Here is a 26,778-nt window from a genome sequence, read left to right as displayed (position 1 = left end):
CAGCGGGTTTTTTTCTCGCCTATATATATATTGTGAAGTATGTTTGTCTGCAGCCCCTTTGGAAAGCAGCCTGACAACTGAAGACATGTTTTCTTTACGTGAGAATCAGTCTGTGTGATGTGCATGCGATGTTTTACCTCCAATTGTTGTTTATGGGAAGCAAGTGTCAAAAACTGCTTCAGTCTCCCACAGTGAAGTTGATAAAAGTAACAATATGAAAAGTGCATGCTCTTATTTCCGATCACACGGTGCTGCATGAGGATTCGACATTTGTCAACTTCTCGCTTTTAAGTGTGAATGTGCACAAATGTATGCAACTCCCAACACAAAGCAGATTTCTCAGTTGAATTCGTCTATTATTAAATGATATCAGCAGAGAGTGGCGAGGTGTACGGCCTAATTACTATTCTTTTGAAAAATACTCTTGTTATTCTAGACTCATACAAAATGGAGGATGGTGTCGAGAATACATTTGTTTCCTAAACTCTGAAGAATGCATAATGCATGCCAGAAAAAACTTCATGAGATTTGTAGGTACTGTGCTAAATATATTCCTCCAATTATGACGTTGAACTCGTGGCATTGACTTCATAACAAGCAGTTGTGCTCAAGAGAAAGGGAATTCTTTAAAGAGCAATTTAAGCAAGTAATACCTTCCTTTTGGAAATGTAATTCTCTTACTGCCGTTTCACATATTCACCAGCACTATGCTGTGAAGTGAACGTCTCCTGAGAGGCCGGTCAGTGACTTCCCTCAGAACCTCATCAGATGCGTCTCTGCTGTACGGTTAGTGCTTGACGCTGTGGACTCGTGCAGCAGTGTGTGCTTCCTCTATCTGCAGAGCTCCAAGTACAGTTTTCCCTGCTCAGATAACGGCTGCATGATACGTTTGTTGTGTCAGTTCCTGGAATTACTTAACTCTCCTATTTGTCTCTGACTGTGCTTCTGGATACTTGTCTGGATGGAGCTCAGTATCTCGCACTGTGTAATTAATCACCACAGGTAGTGTACTATCAACCCTGCATACACCCATCTGGCTGTTTAGTCTAATGCAGACGGAGTAATTACAGTTTGCCCTTCGGACGCCAATGTGCGATGTGGCTCTCCGCGATGTTCTTGCGATGTCGAGATATTTAGATCTGAGGTATTTGTTTTTGGCAAAACAAAGAGTGACTTAAAGCTGCATTAATTAACATTTTAAAACATGTCACATGTCAGTTATCCATCAAATATGCAGCTCCACACAACTAGTTAGCCAAACAAACACAATGTTTGTTATTGTGACTTTCTTGTGTATTTTCAGTATATCTCTGTGTATTACTTTAAGATAACATATTTATATATATATATTATATATATTATATCACTGCATTATTACGTTTATATTCCATCCGTTCCATCAGTCATAGTTTCCACTGATGCTGATGCTGTAAAATGCAAAACATTCAATAACATGAAGTATGATTGTTTGAAGAGGAAAAGAAAGATGGCATCCCAAGTGGAGCCAAACTATGTGAAGCGTTACTGAGCTGACACTAATTATATATTAGATTTATCTTATAATTATTCATTCTGATGTGTAGTAAACGTGCTGTTTCCAATGTTCAGTGGTTCTACCTTTTAGCTTCAGAAACACACAGCTGCAGGACGGCCACACGTCTCTCTCTGTCCCCAGAGACACTAATGTAGGACATGTAATGACAAGACGCAGCATGAGTCTTAAGTCTCTTATTCTCTTTGTGCAAGCGTTGCATCATTAAACCTCCTGTTACCTTCCAATACATTACTCACAAATGAAGTCTAACCAGACAAATGGACTGTTCTAACCCTCCTGATAAGCTGCCTCCACTACCACCGTGTGTAACCTGGATGTTAGTAGAACATCCTGAAGCCTGTCGGAGCTGCTTTCCAATGATTCCTCCGTGCGTTTGATGAGTAACTCGTCATTCTACCATCGGCACTCTAAACTAGGAACTCGACTGTTTTCATACGTTTGAGACAGAACACAAGAAAAGTACTCCAATGCTTTCCAGTTATCACCTTTATAAGCCCTCGGTAGCTGTTGGGTGAAAAAGATTGAGCGGCAAAGTCGTGCTCCATATCAGAGCAGAGAACGTGCAGCAGGAGGCGAGAGAGACTCTGCACCGGGGACCAATTTACATCATGACACCGTCGCTGCTGCAGCCTCAGAGGTGTTACATCTGGAGGTGACTTGCACTGAGCGTCTTAAAATTATGTGCACATATATTTGAATATTATCTTCAAGTTCATTCTGTACTGATCTCCAGAAGCATGAAAATCCTTGGAACATGCAAATCTCTCCTCAAAAGGTTGTTTGCGCTGACGAGAACTTGAAATCACAATGCTTGTTTTATTGTTTGAATAAGTTAACGAAGTTAAAGGGCATACTAATTACTTTGCACGGCAACATTTGTAATTGATGATTTAATACTTGGCTAACAAGCAGTACTTCTGTTCATTTTCACGTGAACTAATCTGCTTATTGAATTTCAAATCATCCCCACTGTGTGATGAAACGATCGCTTAATGGCACGGATATTCTGTTGCCATCATACCTTCTCTCTTTGAGAGCATCAAGCCTGTTTCTGAGGCTTTCCTGCTCTGTTCTTGATTCAGCAGCCGATTTAACATTCGACCCAGTTTTTCAGCGAGGTTGTCTTCTGGGACACAACCCAGAAGTGTCATACAGCAGAGCCAGAATAATAAAGCCCTCCTCTCTGGATATTAAAGCCAACGAGATGCTGTTTATGCTCTGAAGATGAACATACAAGCGCAGCATCTTTCCGTACGGGTGAAATGCTTAATTTAATAATGGCACGCGCTCGCCAGCTTGCATTTTTTGCAATCAATGTGTACGAGAAGAGGAGACGGCGTAAGTACAGTGTAATCCAATACGCACGCATCTCACTCTGAAGGCTCATTATGCACACTGTGCCCCTCGGATGTTAGCTTGCTTTGGAAATGACAGCCAACACTTTTATGCGACCCTCAGGAATGTAATTAGTATTATAATATATTGTAATTAGTCGCACCGTGCCATGTAATCGCACCGCGCTCGGGATATCAATAGTTAATGTGCAAACTGGATCACAAACAAACTGATTACATTTTCTAACTTTTACTTTGAAAGAGTAAGTAGCAGTCTGCAGCAGGTCTCACTGGGACTCTAATGTTTTACTGACGTTAGCGAAGTACATATTGTCTCTGAGGTGAACTCTGGTCTAATTATAGCAACGCTGATATTGACAATGTAGACTTCAGCGTGTGTTTAACTCAAAGAAGCGGCGAAATCTTAAGAAAATCGCATTTAATGCAGTGTTGGAGTGTGCTGCCCTCTCGTCTGGCTACAGGATTTAGTGTGTGATGCCACAGACGGACGCTGTAGAGCAGTGACTCCCAAACTGTGTGACTGTGTACACCCGCAGGAAGCCTTCCTCCATACCACCCATCTCCATCCAGATGGCGTCATTTGGAATGACGTTAACTGGATGTTATTTAACACAATTAGTTCTGCATAAATGTTTCCTAGGTGATCTTTTCTTATTCAGCCCATCGCTGTTACTCCTTTCCGATATGCACTGACGCAAATAGTTCCTCCTGATGCGTGTTGAGATGTTTTAATCATGTCAGCACTGTCGCTTGAAGAAGTGTGTCCCTGATGTGAGTGTGAAGAGACGGGATTGTACCTGAGCGTCATTTAGAATGCAGCGTAAATGTATAAGATCCATACGAAGCAGCATCTGCGTTATGTAGGGCAGCTCGCTGTGCGTTGCAGCCTCTGTGTCTTTGACAGAGCGTTGCTCTCTCCAAGCATGTTTCTGCTATTTCACAGCCATAATTAGCCCAGATTAATGAGCAGGCCACTGGAAAATGAAACGTATGAATAATAAAGGTGTTGTTATACAAACACTGTTTCATCTCTCATTGTAATCGTACGCGACACTCACATGGGATAGTAAAAGAAAAAGCATGTTTTGAAATGTATTACGGCCACGCTAACAATTTGTGCCTGTGAATATTGATGAAGACTTCTTTTCTGCCTCGTCTTGCTCTGTACACATACGACTGTATTTCTAACTGACAGCTCAGAAACCTCATGAATCAATCAAGTGGAATCTCTCTTTTTAAAGAAAAGACTGTAAATGCACACAGCGAGCATGAAGCTCCTTCATTTGTGTGAGTGACAGCATGAATTGCATCGACGCTGGTCAGCCTTCTCAACACCGACAGATAATTGAACCCGTGGGGAAACATTGGGAGTCTGCAGATCAGCGTGGCCGAGGGGAATAAAGCTGTAGCTCTATGAGATGATCACAACGCAAACACTGGCTTCTTTACGCTCGAGCAATGAAGCCTTAAACACCCGTCATATAAGCTACGTGCATATGTATTTATAAACCTTTGCTTTACCTTTTCTATGTCTACAACGTCACTGCTGACCTCCTAAAGCAGGGGTGGGGAACCTTTTTCCTATTAAGGGTCATAAAAATTTTTTACAACATCCTTCGAGGGCCTTACTAATTATTGAACTCATAACCTCTGCAAATGTTTTTTAAGACGCAGCCCATTCATTTCACCTTTCTTTTATGCTGTGCAAAAAAAGCAACTTTTTTTATCCATGTATCTTTCTGTTTTATCAGAAATCCTTTATTATTATTATTATTATCCTTTTACGGGGAAAATGTATCTCGTCACAGCAAAAGAACATATGAAGTAAAAAGGCAGTTCACAATAATGAAATAGAATAAAAAATAATATAAGTACCAAGTGGTTGATAGAAAATAAAGTGAGTTTTGTAAATGGCAGTGATAATTGCACAGCAGTGGTGGAACAGTCTGTTCTTGGTGTGGTGGTGTACCTCTCTATCTCTCCATGTTTGTATGTTACACTCTGCAGAGAGCTGCTTGTTGGGCCAAACTCCACCGAAGAGCGTTAACTTTATCCAAAACACTCGTCCTTTCAGCTCGTGCAGTTCGGCATGTTTCGTGCAGTAATGGCGCTCGAGATTATTTCTCCTGGACAGTGCGACATTCCACATCCAGCTTCCTCTGTTTTACACTCGCCACGCTGCGTCACTGATGTTAATGACCGTCTTGTTTAAAACTTAAAAGTTTTTTGACATGAGGTGGCCACGTGATGTCACGTTCCGCTCGTGTTGTGTTCAAAGACCTTGACCTTGGCCAGGAAGAACAGTCAGTCCCTCATTTAAAATATTGCCGTCTAGTTTTTTTTGCTAGTGGATTTTATTTGCGTGCGTTTATGATTCACCATCAAAAATAGTCCAGATGATTGGTTTGTGTCTTAATTAGGACGTTCTGTTCATGCCCTTTTATTAGACGTTGATCACAAACATTCCTGCACACAGATGAATGAAATATATATATATATATAAACAGTGCGGTGTGGAGTATTACCACGGAGCTGCTGCTGATGGGAGGAAGGAGAAGAATGAAAGAGCCAACACGCCTCCCTCATCCCGACGCCTTCAGATGCGTCCTTGATGGACCAATGATGCAGAGATCACTTCTGAAGTTGGCTGCTGGGAAAGAGAATTGAATATGTTTTGTTTTCTCTCTGTGAAAGTTTTCTAAAAAGAGAAACGGAAATGTTCGGCTTTGTTGTGTACTATGTTAAATCTAGCATGACAGGATGAAAGTTAATTTCCACATTAAACAAATGTGCTGATCTCTGATTTTGGAGCAACACACACAGAAACACTGTGAGACCCGTGGAAAGTGGAGAGAAAGTGGAACAAACTTTTCCTCAGAATCCAGGCCAATGCTTTACCCCTCTGCCAAGCGCCGCTTTTTTTCCCACAATGCCAGTGATGCTCTATGATTAGGTCTTTGTTTGAACTGAGGAGAAGCCCACACACAAATACTTTTCTCTTAATTGGGTTTTTTAAAGGATGAGAGTGCGTAGGAAGGAGACGGAAAGCTTCCAAACCTGAATCTGATCTCCGGTAAAGGCGGAGCGCGACTTCAAGCCACTCGCGATCAAGTTGAGCTTTCTTTCCAACTTGTAACTTTTTCCAGTATGTGATGCGTTCTTATTGATAGTTGACCAGCAGGCATTAACAAAGACAGTTCATGTGTTTGGCAGCGTGGACCCGCAGGGCTTTGGCAATTCAGGAACGGGCTTGTTTGATCTATAGAGAACACAGCGTGGATGTCAGCGCCGGGGATGGTTATTTCCCCGGGGAAGCAGCCAGTGGGGATGGCAGAATCCAAGAGGCTAAAAATATATTTGTGAGGCGATTTCAGGTATAAAGTCGGATGTGAATAGTGGAACGGCTTTGAAATGCTAAATGAATGCCCGCTCCCCCACCTGTCACAGATGATTGTCATCCTTTCACATCGGCTTCCGTTTCTCCTGCATGTAAAACACATAGTGGCATACTATTTGATGTGTTCATCACATGACGTAATTATCTAGTATAGCTCCAGTTCATGTACTACAGTATCATAAAAGCAATGAGGCTGCTATCAACAGAGATGCTATCAATTTCATCGCCAACTGGAAGCCAAGCAAAGAGATGATTTCAGTGAATAGCTGGAGTATTGTCTGCAGAGTTCTGAATACATCTGCATTAATGTGCGATACCCTTTTATCTGCCTTTCCTGTGGCCAAATTGCCTTTGGTCTATAACCCTGCATGTAAGAAGAAATGTTAAACAGATGCTTTCCTTATCAGCAACCCCTCTAAATTCTCTCTCTGTTCCACCTCTTCTTGATTAAGAGTAGCCCCAGACACAAAAGAGCAAACACACTTATCGGACAGGGATCAGGGAAGAAAAATAACCCTCGCCGTGAAGGCACCTCTCCTCCCTCTGTTCTGCGACTTCCCCAGCCAGCAGAGGGAGGGGACGAGCGGGCGAGGAGGACGCGTACGTGCGGGGATGAGGAACAACTTGTCGAGATGGTGGATGATAAACAGAAAGCTCAATGTGGGTGGAAGAGCTAAGTGATGCAGCTTGCCCCTTGGGTGGCTTTACTCACGCTTGTAACGAATGCCACTCGTGTCAGCGTTGGCATTCATCATTCAGACCTTTATGGCAAGGTTTTACCTTCCATAAGTCAGCGTTTGTGCAGGATGGGATCTGGAAGGGCACCATAAGAGCTTCAAAAACTGTTGTCAGAATGCCAAGTACATTAAATAATTATGTCAGCCAACTCAGTGCAGCCACCTCTAAACTTATTTGCAACGAAATAGGTCTTTGTGAAACTGAGCAGAAGTAAGCGGCAAAGAAATCTCACAGGTACTTTAAAAACCGTGGCAAGAAGACAGTGGCTCCCAGTATTATTCTCTCAATGCACTTTAAAGGTGAGGTGAGGTAGCATGAATGACACTGGCAAGATGCAATGTGCTTTCACAGATCTAAGAATAAACCAAGCTGTTGCCGCTCCACGCTCGACTTAAGATGCTTTGGGATTTTGCTAATGAAGTGTTCCTGGTGTATGTCAACACGTATCGTCCCTTGTTCTTCCTCAAGCTACAAGGTGTGTGTGCTGAGTGACGAACATTTAGAGGAACTAGTTTTGATTATTTGTCCTTCCTTCATCATCTTTATGAAGAGGTCTGTGCACCTTGTGGTTTTCAGCCTCAAGGTGCAAGAGTTTCATTAAATTTTTCTCCTGTATGTAAATATGTTTCATTAGGATTAAGAAATTGAATGCAGCATTACTTCCCCATGTGACTCTTGACACCAGAGCACTTAGTGTATTGAATACAGGTTTGGACAATGGCTTACACAACCCAGGCCCACATAATAAAGAATTAATAAAGTATTTGCCAGGGTGATGCATATTAAGCTGTGTTTAACAGTCTGTCAGGGGCCGTCTCGACAGCCACTTGGTCGGGGTGATGGATTTCAAAGCGGGATGAGACATCAATCACTGTCCCGTAATGATTGGTTGTTTGTGTGTGCGGCGATGGCCCTCCATCTCCGCCAGGCGAAGGTTGGCTGATTGCTCTCTCTGCCTCTCTACATTCATTGTGGCTACCTGACACCATGTTATACACTCAATGCTGAGTGTGGAAATGCTTATTTACCCTTCGCTGGGCCGAGCCTCCACATGCACAATATCATTTGGGTGTCTTGATGCTGGTGTGCCGGAGTGAGCAGAGCAGGTTTAGCAGTCTGGTTATTGCCTCCCTTGCTGCTTTTGTCCATTTATTCCAAGATAGGTTAGATGGAGGGGTGTTGGTTGTTTATTTTGTTGGCCTGCCTGTCTTGTGGCCCTGCTGCTACGATGGCTGACTGACAAGTGGTTAAGATGTCTCTTTGTGCTTATCAAAAAGTCGGCGCACAAGGGTGAAAGACTTGTCTCTCTATCTGCTTTGACGCTGCGAGAGGATTCAGGTTGTGGAGCCACGGTGTTTAAAATGACATGAAATGACAATACAGTGAATCAAAAGACTGTTATTATCATAACCTCTGACTCACATCGTCGAGACAATTAAAATGTTGTGATTCAACAGACTTATCTCTGATATTTATCTATATTCTATCTTTGCATAATGCTCAGAACATCTGTAACCTTTGCTGTAACGACAGAGAATCACAGCGTTATTATTCACCTTCCTTTCTGCTTGTGGGCGCTTTTTCTTCTCGCTATAATCATCATTTGTGTTGCACATAATAATACGTTTCCACTCGCTACCTAAAAGAGGAAAACGGTCCCCAAATCTCATTATCGATTGCTATTATAATACGTTACAGACGCAAAGTGGCAAATCTTCAAAGCCGCCGAGCAGGAAGAAGAAACATGTTTACTGACTCGGTTGATTTGCCAAATGAGAAGAAAATGTTGTCGTATCACAGCTCGATATTTCTTCCTTGACAGAAATGGAGCGAGATCAGACGAGAGAGGAGACTGCAGATTGAACTGGCTTCCCCAGGCTGCAGACTTCTTCTAATATTCATACTCAGTGGCACGGTGTAAGTGTCATTAACTGCGCATTGGAGTACAGCTGGTTTCACCGGTCGTACTGTAAGTGAGCAGAACCCTTTAGGAGAAGGAGAGGGGAAGAATCAACATCTTTGTTGCTTGGGAACAACGCACCGCCATTTTTCAGAAAGAGCCACACCTCCAGAATGAATCTTCGCCGTAGGACTTTTTATTCTGCATATGTCAAGATGCACATCTTCCAGTCTGAATGTACAAACTCATGGCACGTACAATAATAATATACAAAATGTTCATATATTCACATCACCTTGATGTAACCCTGCAGCAGCATCTCTGTTTGTGTCTTCAGCATCTCACCTGCTTGACTCTGTTCTGTTGATGCTGAGCAACACAAGTCAGCAGAGGAATTCCAAACATTGTTGTCCAGCTGTGATCTCTCCCGGCATGTCGATGCACATCCTCTCTCTGTCCTCCGTGTGGCGAAGAGCTCTCTGAACCTTGCGTTTGTGCAGAATACTTTTACGAGTTGCATCAAGTTTTTCTTTAAATAGTTTTGTGCTGGAAAAGGAAATGGTGAGAAAAAATGTGCAGGGAATAAATATGGATAAAAAAGCACGTCAGATCTCATCTGTTGACACTGTTGACTCAGCGTTTTTAATGCCATTGATTGCATAATCATATCAATAACCAATCATCTTGGAGTCACGTACTCCGTCTGCCTTTACATACGATGATCGCATCACAGGTGCCATCGCTCGGACCTGTTTTGTGATGGAATATAAAACCTGTTGTATAAAGTAGATATCTATTTAAGCAACACGCCACATGAAGCGGGAGATATTAACCGTGGAGCGCAGGAGATGAGATGTGTTCAGCCTGTTCCTGATTCTTATTTGTAATGCCTGGTCCAGATGGTCCTCCTCTATTGAGCTATTCTTTTCCAACACCCAGAAGAAAACAAAGTGGGTGCTCAGACTCCTGACACTAACGTATATTTCCAGTGTGTAGCTGTGCCCTTCATAGAATTAGTCATAGGAGTGTGAGCATTATTGGAGTGAAATTAGAGCCCCGCTGTGTTTGAAACCACAGGGATAATGGAGGGATGTTTAATCATTGTTCACAAACACTGAGGTCAAGTTAACCCCTGAATCCTTCTCACTGTTTCCATCATGAATCCTCTTATCACGACTGAGCTTCATTAGTTGCGTATTGTCGTACGTGGATCATTTTTAACTAAAGACATCTTTATATAGTGTTGACTGAAGTCTGTCGAGGTCGATCAATAGCTAACAAGACACTTCGCAGATGCTTTGGGCATTTCTGACACACGGCCGTCAGATCGAAGGTGTTTGGCAGAAGACTTGCACGTCCCATCGCTCCTCAACAAGCCAGCCACACGGGGTTAAGTGAAAAGAAGCGCCCGTGTGTCCCCCGGGGGGGGGCGGATGTCACGCTGCGCTCAGCGTGACGCTGCGCTCAGCGTGACTGACGATATGACCAATCGATTAATTTCAGTTTTTCTATAGTTCACCGTATTGATGATCCACTGGAATGAAATGGCTGCGTGGCGCCTGCATGATTACGATGCCCTTTCTCTCTCACAGGGTCAGGGATGATAATACTACATCCTGTAACATTCAAGAGGCGCTCATCTTTTAAAGTTGTTTCATGCGTTCATCTTATACACATACTTGGCTCGTGTTGGATATTGAATACATGAATAATAGATTGTGAAATAAATACTCTGATGATTAAGAACTCGAGTTTCCTCGGCAGCGTTTTCATTTCAAGGATGTGTTCTCGGAAGAATTTTCCACATTTGAATAAAAGGAACCCTTGCTGGGTGCATGGGGTCATGTGATTGGCTGACAGCCATGTTAAGTGGATTTAAATCAAGAGTAACTATGAAATAAAATTAAAGTATCATTGAGGGGAAATGACGTTTTATTATTATAAAAACATACTTTCAAATAAAATATTATGAAATAAAAACTGATAATAAAATGTGTTTATTTAATGTGGCACACTTTGAGTCTCCATACATGAGCAGTTTTAAAGCCCACAATGGAGCACTCTGCAAAAGTTAATGACTTTGCACTTCAACAAATTGGCTCATCACAGTTTCAAAGATGCCGTCTAATAGATGCTGAACATCGTTTTTCTGATACAAGATATTCCATTTCAGATAACATGCATAGATGTTACTCAGCGTAATGAATGTAAGCAGAGATCAAGTGCAAATTATAGCAGTAATTATAATCTGGATTGTTACACAGTGGAAGCATGTGATGCTTGAGTTTCAGAGTAGTGCGCTTCTCTTCTGACAATACTTTGATCTCTGTGAACTATCACCTTGCAGGTGCCTCATTACGTGCCTTGATCTTTTATGCAGTCGGTAAAAACAGAAGCCTGGCAACGCTTTGATGTGCGGCATTAAAAGCTCGGCGAGAACTGATTGTGTTTCAAGGTGGAAGCGGCGTTGGATGGATGGGCCGCGTTACACTAAATTATTGTTTGATATTTTTGACGCGTTATTTGACTGTGAAACAAAAAGCTAAATATTGACCGCATGAAATATTTAAGGGGATATGACAAAGTGTGTCGAGCAGCGAGGCCGTCCTAAAGCCTGTGTGTGTGTGTGTGTGTGTGTGTGTGTGTGGGGGCAGCGGGGGGTGCCTCCCCTCCTGCAGGTGGTTTCACATGACATCTTCACTGTATCCGGGCCAGTTGTGTTAAAAATTATGTGATTTTTTTTTTCAATATTAATACATGAGTAGTTTTTGGATTCCTTTTCATGTGCGGTTTGCTGATATTTGCTCCGTCTTCATCTCAGTCGATCACACTCGTGTTTGAACAGTTAAACATCGACTCCAACACTCCTCCATTTGGGAATTACAAACTCCGAAGTGACTTCAAAAGCGCCGCCTTCATTTGTACCAACAAACAACAGAATGTGATGATTCATTCACTTCTGCCTTTTTTCTTTTTGGACACATTTTGGGTAATAAGCAGAACCCCCCCCCCCCCCCTTCCTCTAAAGTCCCATATGGCCATCAACACATGCCGTGGAACAGGATACTTTACAAACTGCATATTTATAGAAACTTTAATATTTTTATAGAAGTGTTCACTGCGAGCGACTCGTTAAACTTCTTCCCTCCACACGTTTGTCCCTGCAGCAGCTCGTGCTGACTTCACATAGGTCACACAGGTGTGGATAATTAAGGAAGGTATTAAATATGCAGAGTGTAATTAACATGTTGATTTGTATTGGCTGTCACCTGGGCTCCGACTGAGAATAAGAATAACTAGTAATGTCAGAGAAATCAAGACTCGAGGAGTGATTCAATCAGTCCAGCTGCACATCTGATGTGTTCAGATAATGCTACCGTGTATTGTGTGACTGAGAGCGCGGGACTCGTTCGGGCCATCGGAGGCTTTTTGTAGCAAATTACTTAATTTCAATTTGCTCAGCAGATTGCTCCGTGCCGATGACATTATCTAATTAATTTGTTCTCGAAGGCAACAAATGAAGTCATCTATTATTGAACTTTGAATAACAGAAAACTTTTCCACCCCACACGTGACCTCGGAGACAGTGAAGCTAATGACCCTCAGCCAGGAGCGGCACTTTGTCATGACATAATCAGCTTAGCCGCCGCACTTTAATTTAGAAAAATATCCAAAAGCAATGAGAAAGTAATACAAGATGAAGCACTTGTGCTGACTCCGCCAAGAAATAAAAGGTTCATTAATTCTGACGTAATTGTGATTGTACATCCTTTAACTTAATGTTAGCTGGATCCCAAAAGGGTGAAGGACGTTCTTTAAGGATGCGGCACAATGTGGATCCCAGCATGCATTGTGTCTGCGACTGTATTGTAGTGAGTACCGTATGTTTCACATTACTCCCCTCCACCAACATACTGCTCCAGATTCAGAAGTACGCACAGTGTCTCTTTAATTGTTTACCCTTTTTCTTCTGGGCTATGTTTGAATATGCATGCAGAGGAAGAGCACTTGTACTCCCAAGGATATATGCTGTGAGAGAGTTTTGATCAAAACAGAACTGGCTTAAACTGGATGATGCTCAAAGAGGAGTTAACCTCGTTTTCTGCCTTGATCTGATTTGAAGTGTTTTGAAAGAAGGTGAACATTTTTAAAACTTTAACGTACAGTGAATCTGTTTTTATGGCGTGATAAAGTTCCACCTCTGGAGTGTTTAGTTGCTGAAACTTATCAGGAATTCAAAGTTGAGTTCTTGCTTCTTTTTTTTTTAAATATTGTATAGAGTTAAATGAGGGAGGACATCAGCAGAGGGGGAGGGATCTTTTTATGACACTAAGGAGAATATTGTATTCCCTATCTGCACGTTTAAAAGGAATGAACTCAAAGGCTTGATGTAATGGAAGTGTTGTATGACATCAGCAGTGCATTAAGGAGATGTTTGGCGAAGCACAGGAAACAATTAATTTGTATGAGGTTGAGATGGTTTTAGTTTCTGCTTTTCAGTTTAAAAGCACGTATAAATAACATAGTTGCGTAATAAGGTGCCTCGAATGGAAATTCCACCCCTGAACAGATTTTGCATATTGTTGTTCTTGTTTGAACGAGTACAGATTTCCTCCTTCTGCTCGGAACAACAACCGAGACAAATGGTGCAGGTGTTCCACTGAACAAAAAAGAAAAGTGGCTTTGTGAAGACGAAAGCACCCAAACGCATTTTACAGCCTTGTGTTTGTGATGATACGTTGAGATTGCTTTGCTCGACCTGTGGAGATGTTTCCGTTGCATGGATTGATTGAGCAGTCTGTGATCACACTCTTGTATTTTATGTGGACTTCCTGTATGTAGCCGATCCACTGAACTCTCTGGGAGTCCGTTTTAAGAATCAGTGAACAGCAGGCTTCAGATCAGATGAGTATCGCTGCTCTGATCACTGCCGCTGTGCGTAGGGCATCTCCCACCCGAGGTAGAAGGTGACATTTAGTTCACTAAAATAACAATTAACCAAAACCGACAACAGTAGAAAGAAATGACAGAAGAAGGAATCCAGAAGAGCAAAGAGATGACCGGAAACATCACGAAACAAAGAGTCGCGTGGTGTTTCTATACCTCTGGATGGAGGAAATCAACGGCTGACACATCCCTCAAAAGCTAGCAGTAGAAACGCTATCGAGCAAAGTACTCAACCCCCCAACTGCTCCAGCGCAGCAGCGCGGGGTCCAACATTAGAGCGCTGTGGTTCAATCAGGCACCTCTAAGTACAAATGTGTGTCGCTGAAATGAGATTCCATGCTGTCCTCCAGCCGGCTCTGATTGAATGCATCTTGTATAAAAAAATAAAGTTGCTACATGACTTTTGATTTTCTTTGTAGATCAGAATACTTTCTAAGTATTTCATGTTGGGGAGGAGTGTGTCAAAATGTATGTGTTATTTTTGCACAAATACAAAACCCTGAAGGATTACTTAATATGTTGGAGCAGTTAGAAGATGATCGTTTCTTCTTTCTGCGACTCTTTGATCAGGCGAGTTGACTAAATACTCATACGTCAAAGGTCAAAGGTCAAAGGTTGTCTTTCAGTTGTTTGGTGAGTACATGCTCAGGTGTGTCGTGGAGGAGCAGAGCTACTGCGGGTATTAATCAACACTCGTTGGTGTATTCAGAGAAACCAGACACTGATTTAAGTAAAGACGGCATTAAAGGCTCTCTGTCCTCGCTTGACATCCTTAATATTAATGTTACTCTTGCTCACCCCAAATACTACCACTTTCTTTTTCATCCTGTCTGGCTTTTTGAAGATAACTGCACCTTTTAAGGGACTGAGCGTATCTATCAATTCACATCAAAGAGGGATGTCCGACACATTCCAAATACCTTGTCTGTCAATAACTAGTAGAAATTCAGACATTTCTGATCATCATTATCTGCTCTCTTTGTTCTGTGGGCAAAATGTGCCTGGAATGCTTCAAAGGCATGTTAATCAAGCGCTGTGTGAAGATGCCAGGAGACCAATTACACTCGTGAGCTGCACTTCAGCTTTCTCATTTCCCCGAATCCCGCTGCTCAAACACGGCTATAGCCCAGATTTCTTTTCCACGTCGATGGAATTGTTGACCTTGACAAATAGAGGAATGCGGAGAGGAATTGGTAACATGCATACCACATGGGAGTACTTCTCTGCAGCTCCCGTGCAAAGCAGCAGTGAATGAGCTACGTTGCTGATAAAGCAGCTTTGTTGCTCAAGGCTTGTGTGAATGTGGCTGTGGACTGAATGGAGCATTCTAAAGGCGATTGGAAGCTCTTGGTCATATTTCAGAAATGATTTAACCCGGACTCAATAGGTCCAACCACATGACTCTGCCTCCTAACTTTGAACAGGGAAGCATTTTTCTAAACTTCCATAACTACCCAAGGTCACTTTAATCATCACGCGCCATAACTCTGCCACATGATGAGCTGTTGAGGCAAAGAGCCAGCCTTCCTTCGGAGGTGGAGTTTGCAGAGAGCGGATGCGGCTTGAACAATGAGCTCTCCATCCCTCCAGCTGTTTCTCATTGCGCTGCAGGGTGGATTGAAGAACTGGAGGAATCCGTCACCAGTGGAAGCTGCATCCCAGTTGGCCTCAAGAAGCCACAGCCTTGTCCTAATCACCGTCCGTCCATCCATCTGCCACCAGATTGATATGCCTCTGGATGTCAGGAAAAAGCCCCGGCATGCCCCTCGCGCCAGCCAACCAGCGAGGGCCTGTCTTTGCTCGGCTGGCTTTGCGTTCTGTTCACACCGGGACAAACTTGATTTGACCAGAGGGAGGCTCTTGTGATTGATGATTCCACCACGTATCTTCAGCCACAGCAATCTGGCCTGCTATGGGAAGGTGTGTGTGTGTGTGTGTGTGTGTGTGTGTGTGTGTGTGTGTGTGTGTGTGTGTGTGTGTGTGTGTGTGTGTGTGTGTGTGTGTGTGTGTGTGCATGTGTGCAAATGTCAGGGAAAGAACTTCTTGTGCAGGTTGTGAGTAAGGATGTTTAGGACAGAAAGAGTTTGGATGTGTGGAGTCTACACTGGCAGAGTCCCACACGCAGCCGTAGCAGCTCCAGTTGTTAGTTTGTTTGTGGTGCAACATTTCCCAAGCATGTGACAAGCTGTAAGCCCACTCTATCCAGGCTTTGCTAAAGAAATCTCAAAATGCCAACGGTTTCCCTCACACACATACACACACACACACACAGGGTTCCTGGGCTGTCGCAGTAATCATCAGCGCTGAGAAGTGCCGCACATGCCTCGGCACCCAGGCCAGAAGCTTTCCACACTGCTTCCTCTTCTACTACTTCCTTTATTTATATATTTATTTCCTAAATTTCTTAAATGTCATCTCCCATCGTGCTCATGTCCCATGGTGCTCCTCAGGCTAACAAACATGGAGGCACCAGTGCTCTGTCACAGTACAGTGGAGATCAATTCCTGCTCTTCGTGGCGAGGTTGATAAAATGTAAATACGTCTCAGCTTTAAACCAGTCCATAAACACAGGACGAGACCGATGCAATCATATTGGCATGGATGCCAATTAACAAATGTGTCGACCTACAGAAGTGGAGGGATTCAGTGCGTGTCTTTCAAAGCAACACGCGTCCAAATCACTGGTGCATCAGTAAAAAAAAAAGCAAAGTGTAGTGACATATGTCAAAGGAAACAGTCTGAGAAAGGATGACAACATTATGCCCCAGACGCAGACAAACTGCATCAACAAAGAGGGACAGCAGTCAACAGTTGAACCTCACTAACCCCAAGTGATGTGAGGGACACATGCAATATAAATTGGGGTTGACAAATACATCTAATTGACCCACATGTGTTGCAGTGCTTCCAATGATCTATTGAAATGAATCTTTTTCACTCTTTAGTTTCCTCTTTGTATCTGTCTCTGTAGAACCTGAAGCAGAGCACACACACACACACACACACACACACACACACACACACACACACACACACACACTGTGGCACACAAACACACACCAACCTTAATGACATAAATGGCATGTAATGGTGATGATACAGAGCTGGAGGGGCAAAAATAGATCACTGATGTAATGTTTCCGGTGGAAGCGTGGCTCGGGCTGCAGATGAAGCCAATGCTAGGGGCTCCATCTGCTGTTTGGTCACGAGAACTTCACACTGACGAAGAATCTATTCAGCTGCCTGCCCGTAAACGAAAAGGGACAGCCCGATGCTGAGGCAGTATAATTTATGCCTGTGAATTATAGATATACCAAGCAAGTGAAGGCCAATATATGTTTTATACCACGCTCCCCTCCATTTATTTTGGCTGGGGTTATGACTTGATGGCTGGCGCTTGTATTGATGATGGACTTTGTGATTTATCCTCTCAAGTCAGGCAGGACCATCAATTAAGGTGCCATGTCAGGACAGACATGCACAATGTTCTTCACCTGTTCTTTATGACTGACGGCGTGTTCGCCTCCTGCAGGACGGACACACACACACACACACACACACCAGGTAGTACAACAATGTACAATTTGTGCAGCCTTCTTTAATAAAACAGTTCATTAAAACATCGTCTTTCTTTTATCTGATCATCAGAATGACTGTAAACTGTGGCAACCCTAAACATCGCATTGTTTTATGAGCTCATTTTATATGCTCAGACGTTGGGAACATATCATTTCTCACAGATAGAATGAGATGTGTGTACTATCCATTCTCCTGGAAGCCATCGCAGGCAATTTCCATCCTCTTTCATCATTCTAAATGCGCCTAAATGGTTTGGGTGGGGGTGTGTGTGTGGGGGCAATAACCGCTACTTTGTGTCAGGAGGGGAATTTGGAATCTTTGATGCTTTCGCTGGCATGAAATGTATTTACAAATACCTTTTGTGGGAGCCAATAAAAGGTTTAATATTTAATTAGATGTAAGGGCAGCGCGCCGTACCGGGCACATTCCTGATCAATGGTAGGGTGAAGGAGTCTTCCCTCCCCGTCAAGTCTGAGGAGAAGGCCTGGCGTCTTACATGTTATTACATTTACTTACATGCTGCTCGTTGGGGAGATAATCATCAAGCATTTACAACGCACCTCCTGCACCGCTCCAGCGAGAGCCTCTGGAGTCATGTTTGTATACATTTGTGAATTCTTCAGGGCTTCTGACTTCACATGATCACGATGAATGAAGACGGTGATGAAAAATTTATTTGTGCTCTCTTTGTGCCAACGCTGATGAAACTTTCATGATCCCTGTGAGGAAAGCGGCCACGTCACAGCGCACTGTGGATTGTATAATCCAGAGTCCTAATTTACTTTTTTGTTGATAACAAATCCCAGAAAAATACACAAATATGTCTCTCGCACTCTCTGAACGTTGATTTACTTTAATGTGTGCTCACCTGAACATCGTCGCTCTGCTAAGGACGATGTGTTTTCTGCAGGATTACAGGAGAACCACCGGGCCCCCCGATGTTCATGAAACTTGGTTGAAGGCTGCAGCGTGGACCGAGGAAGAACTCATTACATTTTGAAGCGGATGCATTATTGTTCATTATATTTAACTCATTGAAATAGCCTCGGCTGGAGTCTGCGCTCTCTCCGATTGCCCTTCGAATCATAAAAAACAAATTGTAATCCAATGATCTTTGCAAATATTGTCCATACATTCTTTTGAGTCTGTCAGAGAAATTGCAGAGAAGTGCAATCTCGTCAAGTTTTTTAGTTGAATAGAAGATTTTCAAGCAGAATTGGTTTTGAGAAAGCGTTGGTATTATAAAGTGTCATCTCTTTGAGTCCCACTATGACATTGTGCCCTAGGTGTACTGTATGTAGCACATCTTTTCAAACAGCCACTGTCATTGTCAGAGCTGCACCACATTTCTATACTTTTTTCACAAGATAGTATAAAAAGAAACATTTCTAATCAAAATGTAGTTCAGCTGTTGAGCAATGACCTCAGTTTGTTTCTCCTTTTAATCTTATGTATAAAGATATTTAAACATAATACCTAATAGAGTCTTGCCTGTAATTATGAGACTATTGAATGTAGCTACCTTGCTGCATACCCTTTAAAGGGAAGAGGAGCTTTAGTGTTCTGATGAAAGCTTTGCAAAGGCCTGTGCGTGGGCTCTGCAAATGTTTTGCAAAGTTTCCACATTAGGGAACATTTTGAGACGAATTTGGCAGCGACTAAACCTCACTGTTGCGCAAATTAGCACACCTGCTCCGTGGCGCTAAAGCCTTCAATGTAACGCTATCAAAATACGCAAAAGCTTAACAGCAGCTGCCAAAGCTTCGTGACAGCTGCCGCGGAGTCAATACACTTCAGTCTGCTTTTTTCTGCTCAACTTTCTGGGTGCAAAAGAAAAAGCAGCCTGTCACATTTGTTGTCCCTCCAGGATGAAACCTCTCCTGCTTTTAGTTTGAATCACAGAGACCCGGCCTGTATTCTTGAGCCACATAGCAATGAGGGGAAATGTGTGCTCTTGCTTTGGAGACTTTTGTTTCGCTGCCACCGAACGTCACAGAGCGTCGATACCTCGGAGACGAGGCACAAAACATATAAATGCCCAATTATAGTTGCTTCAAAGAGAGATGCATTTAAAAATTAATAATGGGGGGTATTACATAATTCACGACAGTTGGTTATGTAAGCGGCCCAAATGTGAAGAACAGACGGGGTATTGTCTCTCACTGAAGTAGCAGTGGGTGTGCCTGCGTGTCTGTGTTTGCGTCATTGTGACCACTTGTGTATGTATTTTGAATGTGCAGGGAACATTTCTCGGAGAGGAACATGTGGAATGAGGACAAGACTTTGTTGAAGGCAGTAAAGTCTCTTTTAAAAACGCCACGTCGCTCCCGTGTCAGGGTGTGTTCAGTCTGCCGCCCTCCCAGAAGATGTCGACCTGCTCTGTTCCGTGTCCTTGTTGCTTCAACTCAGCGTCAAGGCTGTGCCGCCTGATGTCTGAGTGGCTGCGGCGCGGTACAGTGTTTCCCTCAGAACCAGATTATATAAAAAGAGGATCCCAAGGCTCCATGAATAATGGCCCCTACCTGCCAGTTGTGTGTGTCACACACAGGTTTAGGACACCAGCCTCCATTGAGTTGTCTTCACGTCTCATATTATCATCATCAGTGAAATATAATGTAAAAATACATCTCTTCAAGTTCTTTATGTGAAATGTTGAGGCTCCAACAACACAACTAGCTACACATCTTTAAAAATGATATCAGGAAAGTGCAAGCACAAAGAGAATCTGAGACTTCAAACAGTGCAAGTTAAATGATAGTAAATATATATGCATAATGAGAAGCTCCCATCATTCTGGCCATCTTCATCTTCATCTTCATACAGCAGCTTGTTGCAGAACAATGAGCAGCAGCGATGGTACCTGAAGGTGCAGAGGACACGCCAAGGTAGCAGCAATTACTTCCACAGTAGTAGTTCCAGTCGTGAGGATCATCACCTGGATGAGTTTGTTTCTGTGGAGTCTTAGTTTTATGATCAGCGAGGTGAGATGAGTCACAGACGGGCTGCTCTCCTTTTCACTTTGTGCATTCAACCTGTTGGCATGTTGGTCATCGGTGTGGTGAAAGCAGAGCTGGCGTCGTGGCAGTGAAGGGCAGCTTTGTTTTGGCGTTCCCTTTGAAGTCTCGTGAAAATTATGAATTGCTGCAAAAGATATATATATTTCTATAAAATGTAACTGAATGTGTAACTTTACCTGAACACGTAAAACAAATGATGCATATTTAGTTGCTTTGTTTGCTGTATTCAGCGGGTGAAGGAGAAATATACTTAGGAAACCTTAATTAGTAAAAGTAATTCTAGTTGTTACACGCTTTAATTTACTGTCTGAGGACGGCACGTCGTTCCTTCAGCACGGATCACTCCGACTGTAATTCATCTGGAGGCTTGTTTGCGACAGTCTGCATTTCTTTGTTTGTGTTCTTATCTCTTGTTAGCTTCCTCTTGTTTATTATTATTTGGCTCAGATTCCTCCGGGGTGTGTGTGTGTGTGTGTGTCTGTCTGTGTGTGTGTGTGTGTGTGTGTGTGTGTCTGTCTGTGTGTGTGTGTGTTGTCATTTTATAAAAGCCCTTAATTCCCACAGAAACCCGTCTTTACCTTAGGAACACTTTTGCTTTGGCCAAGTAAAAAGAGAAGAACATTAGCAGACTGCAGACGCTTCAGGTCTCAGATCCATCCAGTGACACTTAAGCTCCCGTCGAGCTCGCCAGGTAAGAGAGCAGCTTGATCTTCTGACTAAGGATTACAGGATGGATGAAAGGTGAGCGAAGGAACAGAAGGATCGTGCTCTACTTATTTCTCTCTCTCTGGATTGTTTGTTCTCTGTGATACAACTGGTCAATGAGCACAACTTAAATCTTCTTTTCAAAGGTTTGGTTATGATTCCGATCCGATGCTCCCCAAGTTAATTGCTTGGATCTCAGATTTGTAAGAGAAGATGAAAGCAAACAGTAAAATGATTACCCTAATTGTCCCAGGGTGCCTCACTGTAGTGATGCTCCTGATCTACACTGTTCTCATAGCTGAAGGAAAACCCAATGAAGATAAGATCCAAATAGAGAATTATTGTTAAAGTAAGATCTGAACTGAAGTGAACTGCAGCTGTCACCTGGTTGTAAACATTTATTACATTTGAGAAGCTGGAAGCTTCTGGTGTTTCTGCTGAGAGGCAGATCTCAAAAGCACACGGTCTAGACAGGCCAAGAAATCCTACCATTTAGTCTTTCACGTGGGCACTACATTTCCCATAATGCAGCTCAATAGCCTCCTAAAACCCACTACATCTGTAGTTTGTAACCAGCCTGTGTGTTGCTGAGTAGTACATCTGAACTTTATTCATTTCCAAGTTATCTATTGAGGCATAAATGATCAAACTTTTAGAAATGTCATCGTCTCGGGGGTAACGACACGTAGCGCTGTGTTAACGCAGGTCTGCGTCCCTGCTTACCCTCTCGCTGTAATTTAATAAAAGTGAAGGCTGTCTCAGGTTTGTTATGTTCCACTGATGAGGGCCTGTTTTCTGAAACACATAAAAGTGACAAAAAGAAAAATAAATGTGGTAAACTAAACCCCCTGTGGTGCAACCGCTCTTTGTTTCTGTAGAGCTGCTGTTTGAATGGATCCTGAAAGTGTAGAGGAGCACTCAGTCACATGAAAGAGGAACACCTGTCCCCAATTTGAAAGTGTTATGGCTTGTTGCTGTTGTGTTCGTGCTGTGCCAGCATATTAAGTAATGCAGCATCTCTCCTGTTAGTTATGAGTCTCCACCACAGCTAATGTATGTTTCTGCTCCTGTTGCATCTCCACTGCTGGAGTTTCTACCACAACGATCCTGTAAGTCTTCTGTGTCACCTGCTTGCAGGAGTGACATATTCTCTTTCTATTTCCAATGTTCCTGTGTTTCAAAGTGGGTTTTTTCACGATCACACTGTCCCCCCGGTGCGAACCTCAGCAAATCCCTGCTGGTTCCCTGAAACATCCCAGAAACCGCAGCTCCTCCAGAGACTCGCTGTGATTCCAATTATGAAGAAATATGTACAGGAGATGTGCGACTGTCGCAGGTCCCTGGGAAATTTCATTTTAATTAATCTTGGAAAGAAATTGGCAGCTCGGGCATCACGACGCTCATCACGGCTCCCCGAAGAAGATCCAATTTTCTGTCTCAATAGGCATTAAATTAGCAAGAACATTTCCACCTTTGTCACCCCGGCACGCATAACAAATGAAATACATTTGGCTACACGGCATAATGGAGTGCTAATAAATGACTCGCCACCGAATGAGGTGCAAGGAGACGGTGGCAGGTAAAACGTGTTAGCCGGCACCTCATCACATCTGCAAGTGTTGGAGAGATGAAGGATCTGGGATGTGAGGATGCAGACATGTTGGATTTCTGCTGCTTCAGAATGAATTTACTGGACAGTTGTGAGAAAAGAGGAGAGTAAAATATTACTGAATGCTTCCTTTGAGACAATAAGAAACTAGCGTGACCCGCTCTCTAGGTTAGTGCTTGTGTTTCCCTTCTCTCTCATTAAGTAGTCCTGGCTGTCTGATCTACATCACCCGTCACAGTGAAATTTAACGAGTGTTCTGTATTTATAGAAAGAAGCCCACAGCCATGGTGATATCATTAACGCCGGGAAGCTTTGCTTTTCTTTTGTGTTTGGAGGTTGGATTGTTATCAAAGTTTCTACCAGCAACAGATCAATGCAGGTCTATATTAAGAAGTTGTGCTGAATTAATTTCCTTCAGGAAAACTCCAGCACATACCTAAGAGAGGAAGCGGATTCACTCACGTGTGGGTTACAAATTAACGTGTTGCCATTGTGGGTACGTTTGTGAAAAGTTGGTATCAGTCACTAAAACTTGCATCACCCCCACACGTGGCTCTGCACAAAGAGAATATGAGATGTACAGACCTCAACGATGACGATAATCAGCAGGAGTCAGGAGCTCATTTCTGATTTATTATATTGTTCATGCATGCCTCACCCTGACAGGCAACGTGCTCGAGTCTTTCCACATCAGTGCCTGACTCTCATCCGCTCACACAGGGAGGGTGCTCTGTACTCTGACTCCTACTGTAAATCATGGGATATATATATTTATTTTATTTATTTATTGTTCTCTCGTTGTGCTCAGCATCTGTCCAAAAGAGTCGCAGTAGAATCCTGATCTGGGAATTTGAAAGCCCGTCTTTGTTTCAGTCCCTTTGTTCCCGGGGACTGAAGGCTTTAGGTCTTAAGAAGGAACACACCAGGGGACACCTAATGAGGGTGTTTGAAGAAGAGATGGAACAAGGTGATGGCAACATTGTGCAACTTGATGCAGGAGGTGACAAAGATGTTAGCAATTATACCAAGAAGGGCTGCACAATATATCGTTGTCTAACTTCACTGCGATGCATACGTGATAAACGCATCGGAAAAGACTCGCACTCAGGGAGCAAACAAACTACAGCGTTCCCTCGTGCATGCATCTGACGTCGGCACAGAATCTCCCCGTAGGTCTTCTTTGGGTCGAGGCGCCCAAAGTGGTGTCCACCATGTCCCAATGAATCCCTTTTGTCTCATCTGTTTACCACTATCACAGTATACGATCACAGACGCCGTGACCTGAATTACTGTGAGGATTCAGGAATGAAACAATAATCTCTGCAGGATAACATTTCTGTTTATTCATCAGACGTGCCTCCAGGCCTCGTGGATGTTGCCTTGTTTGTCCACAGATGGTCAGAAATCCAAAAGATTTTCCTTCCCCAGGTTCATTGAAAAGTGTTTCCCCAGTAATGATGAGCTCCATCTTCACCTCCATCCCTGTCATCATCTACTTCTGTGCAGCTTTTTAATTGGCCGAGGCTGGCACAACCTTCCAACCCAGCTGTTTCGCTGCTACATCCCGGAGCAACACTCGTGTTCCTCACTAATTACCGCTGCTGTCAGCGATGATCTGTGACACAGCCGGCTCCCGCCGAATTACCCTCACCTCTCCCATTTACAGTACCTGTCAATATCCTCCCTCATGTTCATACATCACTGAACATATCTGTGAAGTCGAGTGAAAGATTGACTGAAAAATGATGCCCTTTCCAGAGTTTCCCGCAAGACTAATGACTGTTAAAAAGCAATCAAGTGGTAGCAGCGGTCTGGGCGGTAGATCTCACTATTTTATTGCTAACGCCCGGTCACGGCACCTCTGCTGTTTAAATTATTGCTATGTAAATCACCTGAAGTGCTTTGGTATTGGAAAGCAGCAGATTTAGGATGCTGGTGCATGTGCTAAGTAGACAGTCTCCCGATATTGGCGGAGGCCTGCATCTGAAGGACTAACTCCTGCTATTCATCAGCGTGTCAGTCTACCTCCAGCTGGCACTACATTCTGAGAAGTTCGCTGGCGGAACAAATGAAGTTCTCTCCGACTCGAATGTAAAATGCTTATTCTGTATTTCTGCAAAACTGATGTGAAGTGCAGCGTCTAAAAGTTGTGAACTCGCCACGGCCCTGCCTCTTCTTCCTCACATGTCTCTTCACCCAGTGTTTAGGTGTCGGTCCTGCAATGTGAATATGTGAATATAATGTTTTAGATCTTTAAACTTTGGTACGTTATAAGATTGAGGAGTTCAGAAAGGTCTGAACACACATGGAGGCTCGTCTTGCTACAAATCTTTACACAAGATGTCACTGTCCTCTACTGGTTTCTAACGGTATTACACCTGCAGTGTCCAGGTGCGTTTTTCCATGTGAAGCTGGTTTGTTCATATTCTTTTTAGCTTTTTCACTCAGTTTATAAGCTACCTGTTGAATTTGTATAAGTGATAGTTGCATTTGAACAACTCATTTGCATTGGAAGCAAATCTTGACTGTTATTTTGTTTATCACAGAAGAAAAACTGTTGTGAGAATTAATAGTTGTATAGTTGAAAGGTCTCTTATCTTCCCCAGCACACAGTCTTATGCTTTCTGCACTAGAAATCAATTCCCTTATTCCCCGGCGTGTTTCTTTATTCTTTATACGGTGTGAAAGTTAATGAAATGTTTTGTTTTTTTTTACTATTCAAGGATCCAAATTGATTTCTCCTCCGCACAAATAAATCGGTTGTGACCGCCGCAAATATCTGTTAGAGAAGTCACAGTGAGTTAACAGACCTGTTGTGTGTTCGTGTCACATTGTTGCTCTTTGCATTAGTTTTTCATTTGAGACGCCACGCAAAAACATATTCTCATTGTTTTTCGCTGTTACGGCTGCTGCTGTATGCAAATTATGATATGCATGCAGTTTAAGAAAGGAAACACACACACACTCAGCACACACACACTCTCTCTCCTCCCCCAGAGCTTCGGTCATGAGCCTGCTTCCCTCCGTCAGCAGACAGTCCCGCAGGATAGACCTCCGTTCACTCCCAGCTCAATTAGGAAGTGAACTTTCTGTAAAAGTCAAACAGCATCTTCAACATGTTTCATAAGCTGCTCTTCTAATGAAGTTGTTAGTTAGAAGGTTTGGAAGATGGCATCACATCGCAGTAACTCCTGTCTTATCTTCTACCTGCAATACAAAGAAGAGTATTTGTCCCTGAGATCAAACTATTTGTTATAAATGACTTTATGATTGGCAGTATCTGTTGGTTACTCTGTAAATTCACTTGTTAGTCCAGACTGAACAAACAACCCCTCCAAATGAAATGTTGGAATATCTCAACAACAGGTGTGTTTCCATATATGTGCATTAAAAAAACTTGAGTGGAAACACAGGAAATTAGAAAGAATGTAAGATATCACAAAGGTTTTATTCTTTTCTGAGGTGAATCAATAACGACTATTGAGGACACTGACGCAGTGAGACTATCTACGCAGGAGTTTTATATCCTGAGGTTTTAGTTTTGTGCAGTAATGAACATGCGACTTGTATTGTACTGCAGGGTGTGTTCACAGAGCTTTGCTGCTGTTGTAACACAGCGGGATGAGTCGATGTACAATTGTTCATTCTGGGGCGAAGTCGTCCTTTAAAGTAAGGAAAGTATCTTAGTGTGTGTTGCATGAGTCGGGTCAGCTGGTTACAGTATTCAGACGCCTCGAGCTGTAACAACGTGGGACTCTTTCTTTCAGATAGAGAAACATGTCTTTATGTTTACTCATTTACACAGGAGCTAATGTAGGTGTGTGTGTGTGTGTGTGGGGGGGGGGGGGGGAGTGTAGCGCCCTCCAGCATCCTCCTATCAACTCCCATTGTGTCGTTTCACCAAAAGCAAGGATTACCATTAAGCCCGAGTCACATCTTCTCACATGATCTTCTCTCCTGCACGAGCTTTGTTCAC

The 26,778-nt window shown here is 43.0% G+C and overlaps 1 long non-coding RNA gene across 1 annotated transcript in view; it reads left to right on the top strand.

Moving 5' to 3' along the window:
- The window catches only part of LOC115023605 (uncharacterized), an 87,778-nt gene that overhangs the window by 58,381 nt on the left and 2,619 nt on the right, over window positions 1–26,778 (top strand). The gene's annotated exons all lie outside the window — the stretch shown is intronic.

The sequence above is a fragment of the Cottoperca gobio genome, chromosome 18 (assembly GCF_900634415.1).
Source record: "Cottoperca gobio chromosome 18, fCotGob3.1, whole genome shotgun sequence".
NCBI lineage: Eukaryota > Metazoa > Chordata > Actinopteri > Perciformes > Bovichtidae > Cottoperca > Cottoperca gobio.
This window is presented reverse-complemented; position numbering and strand designations above follow the sequence as displayed.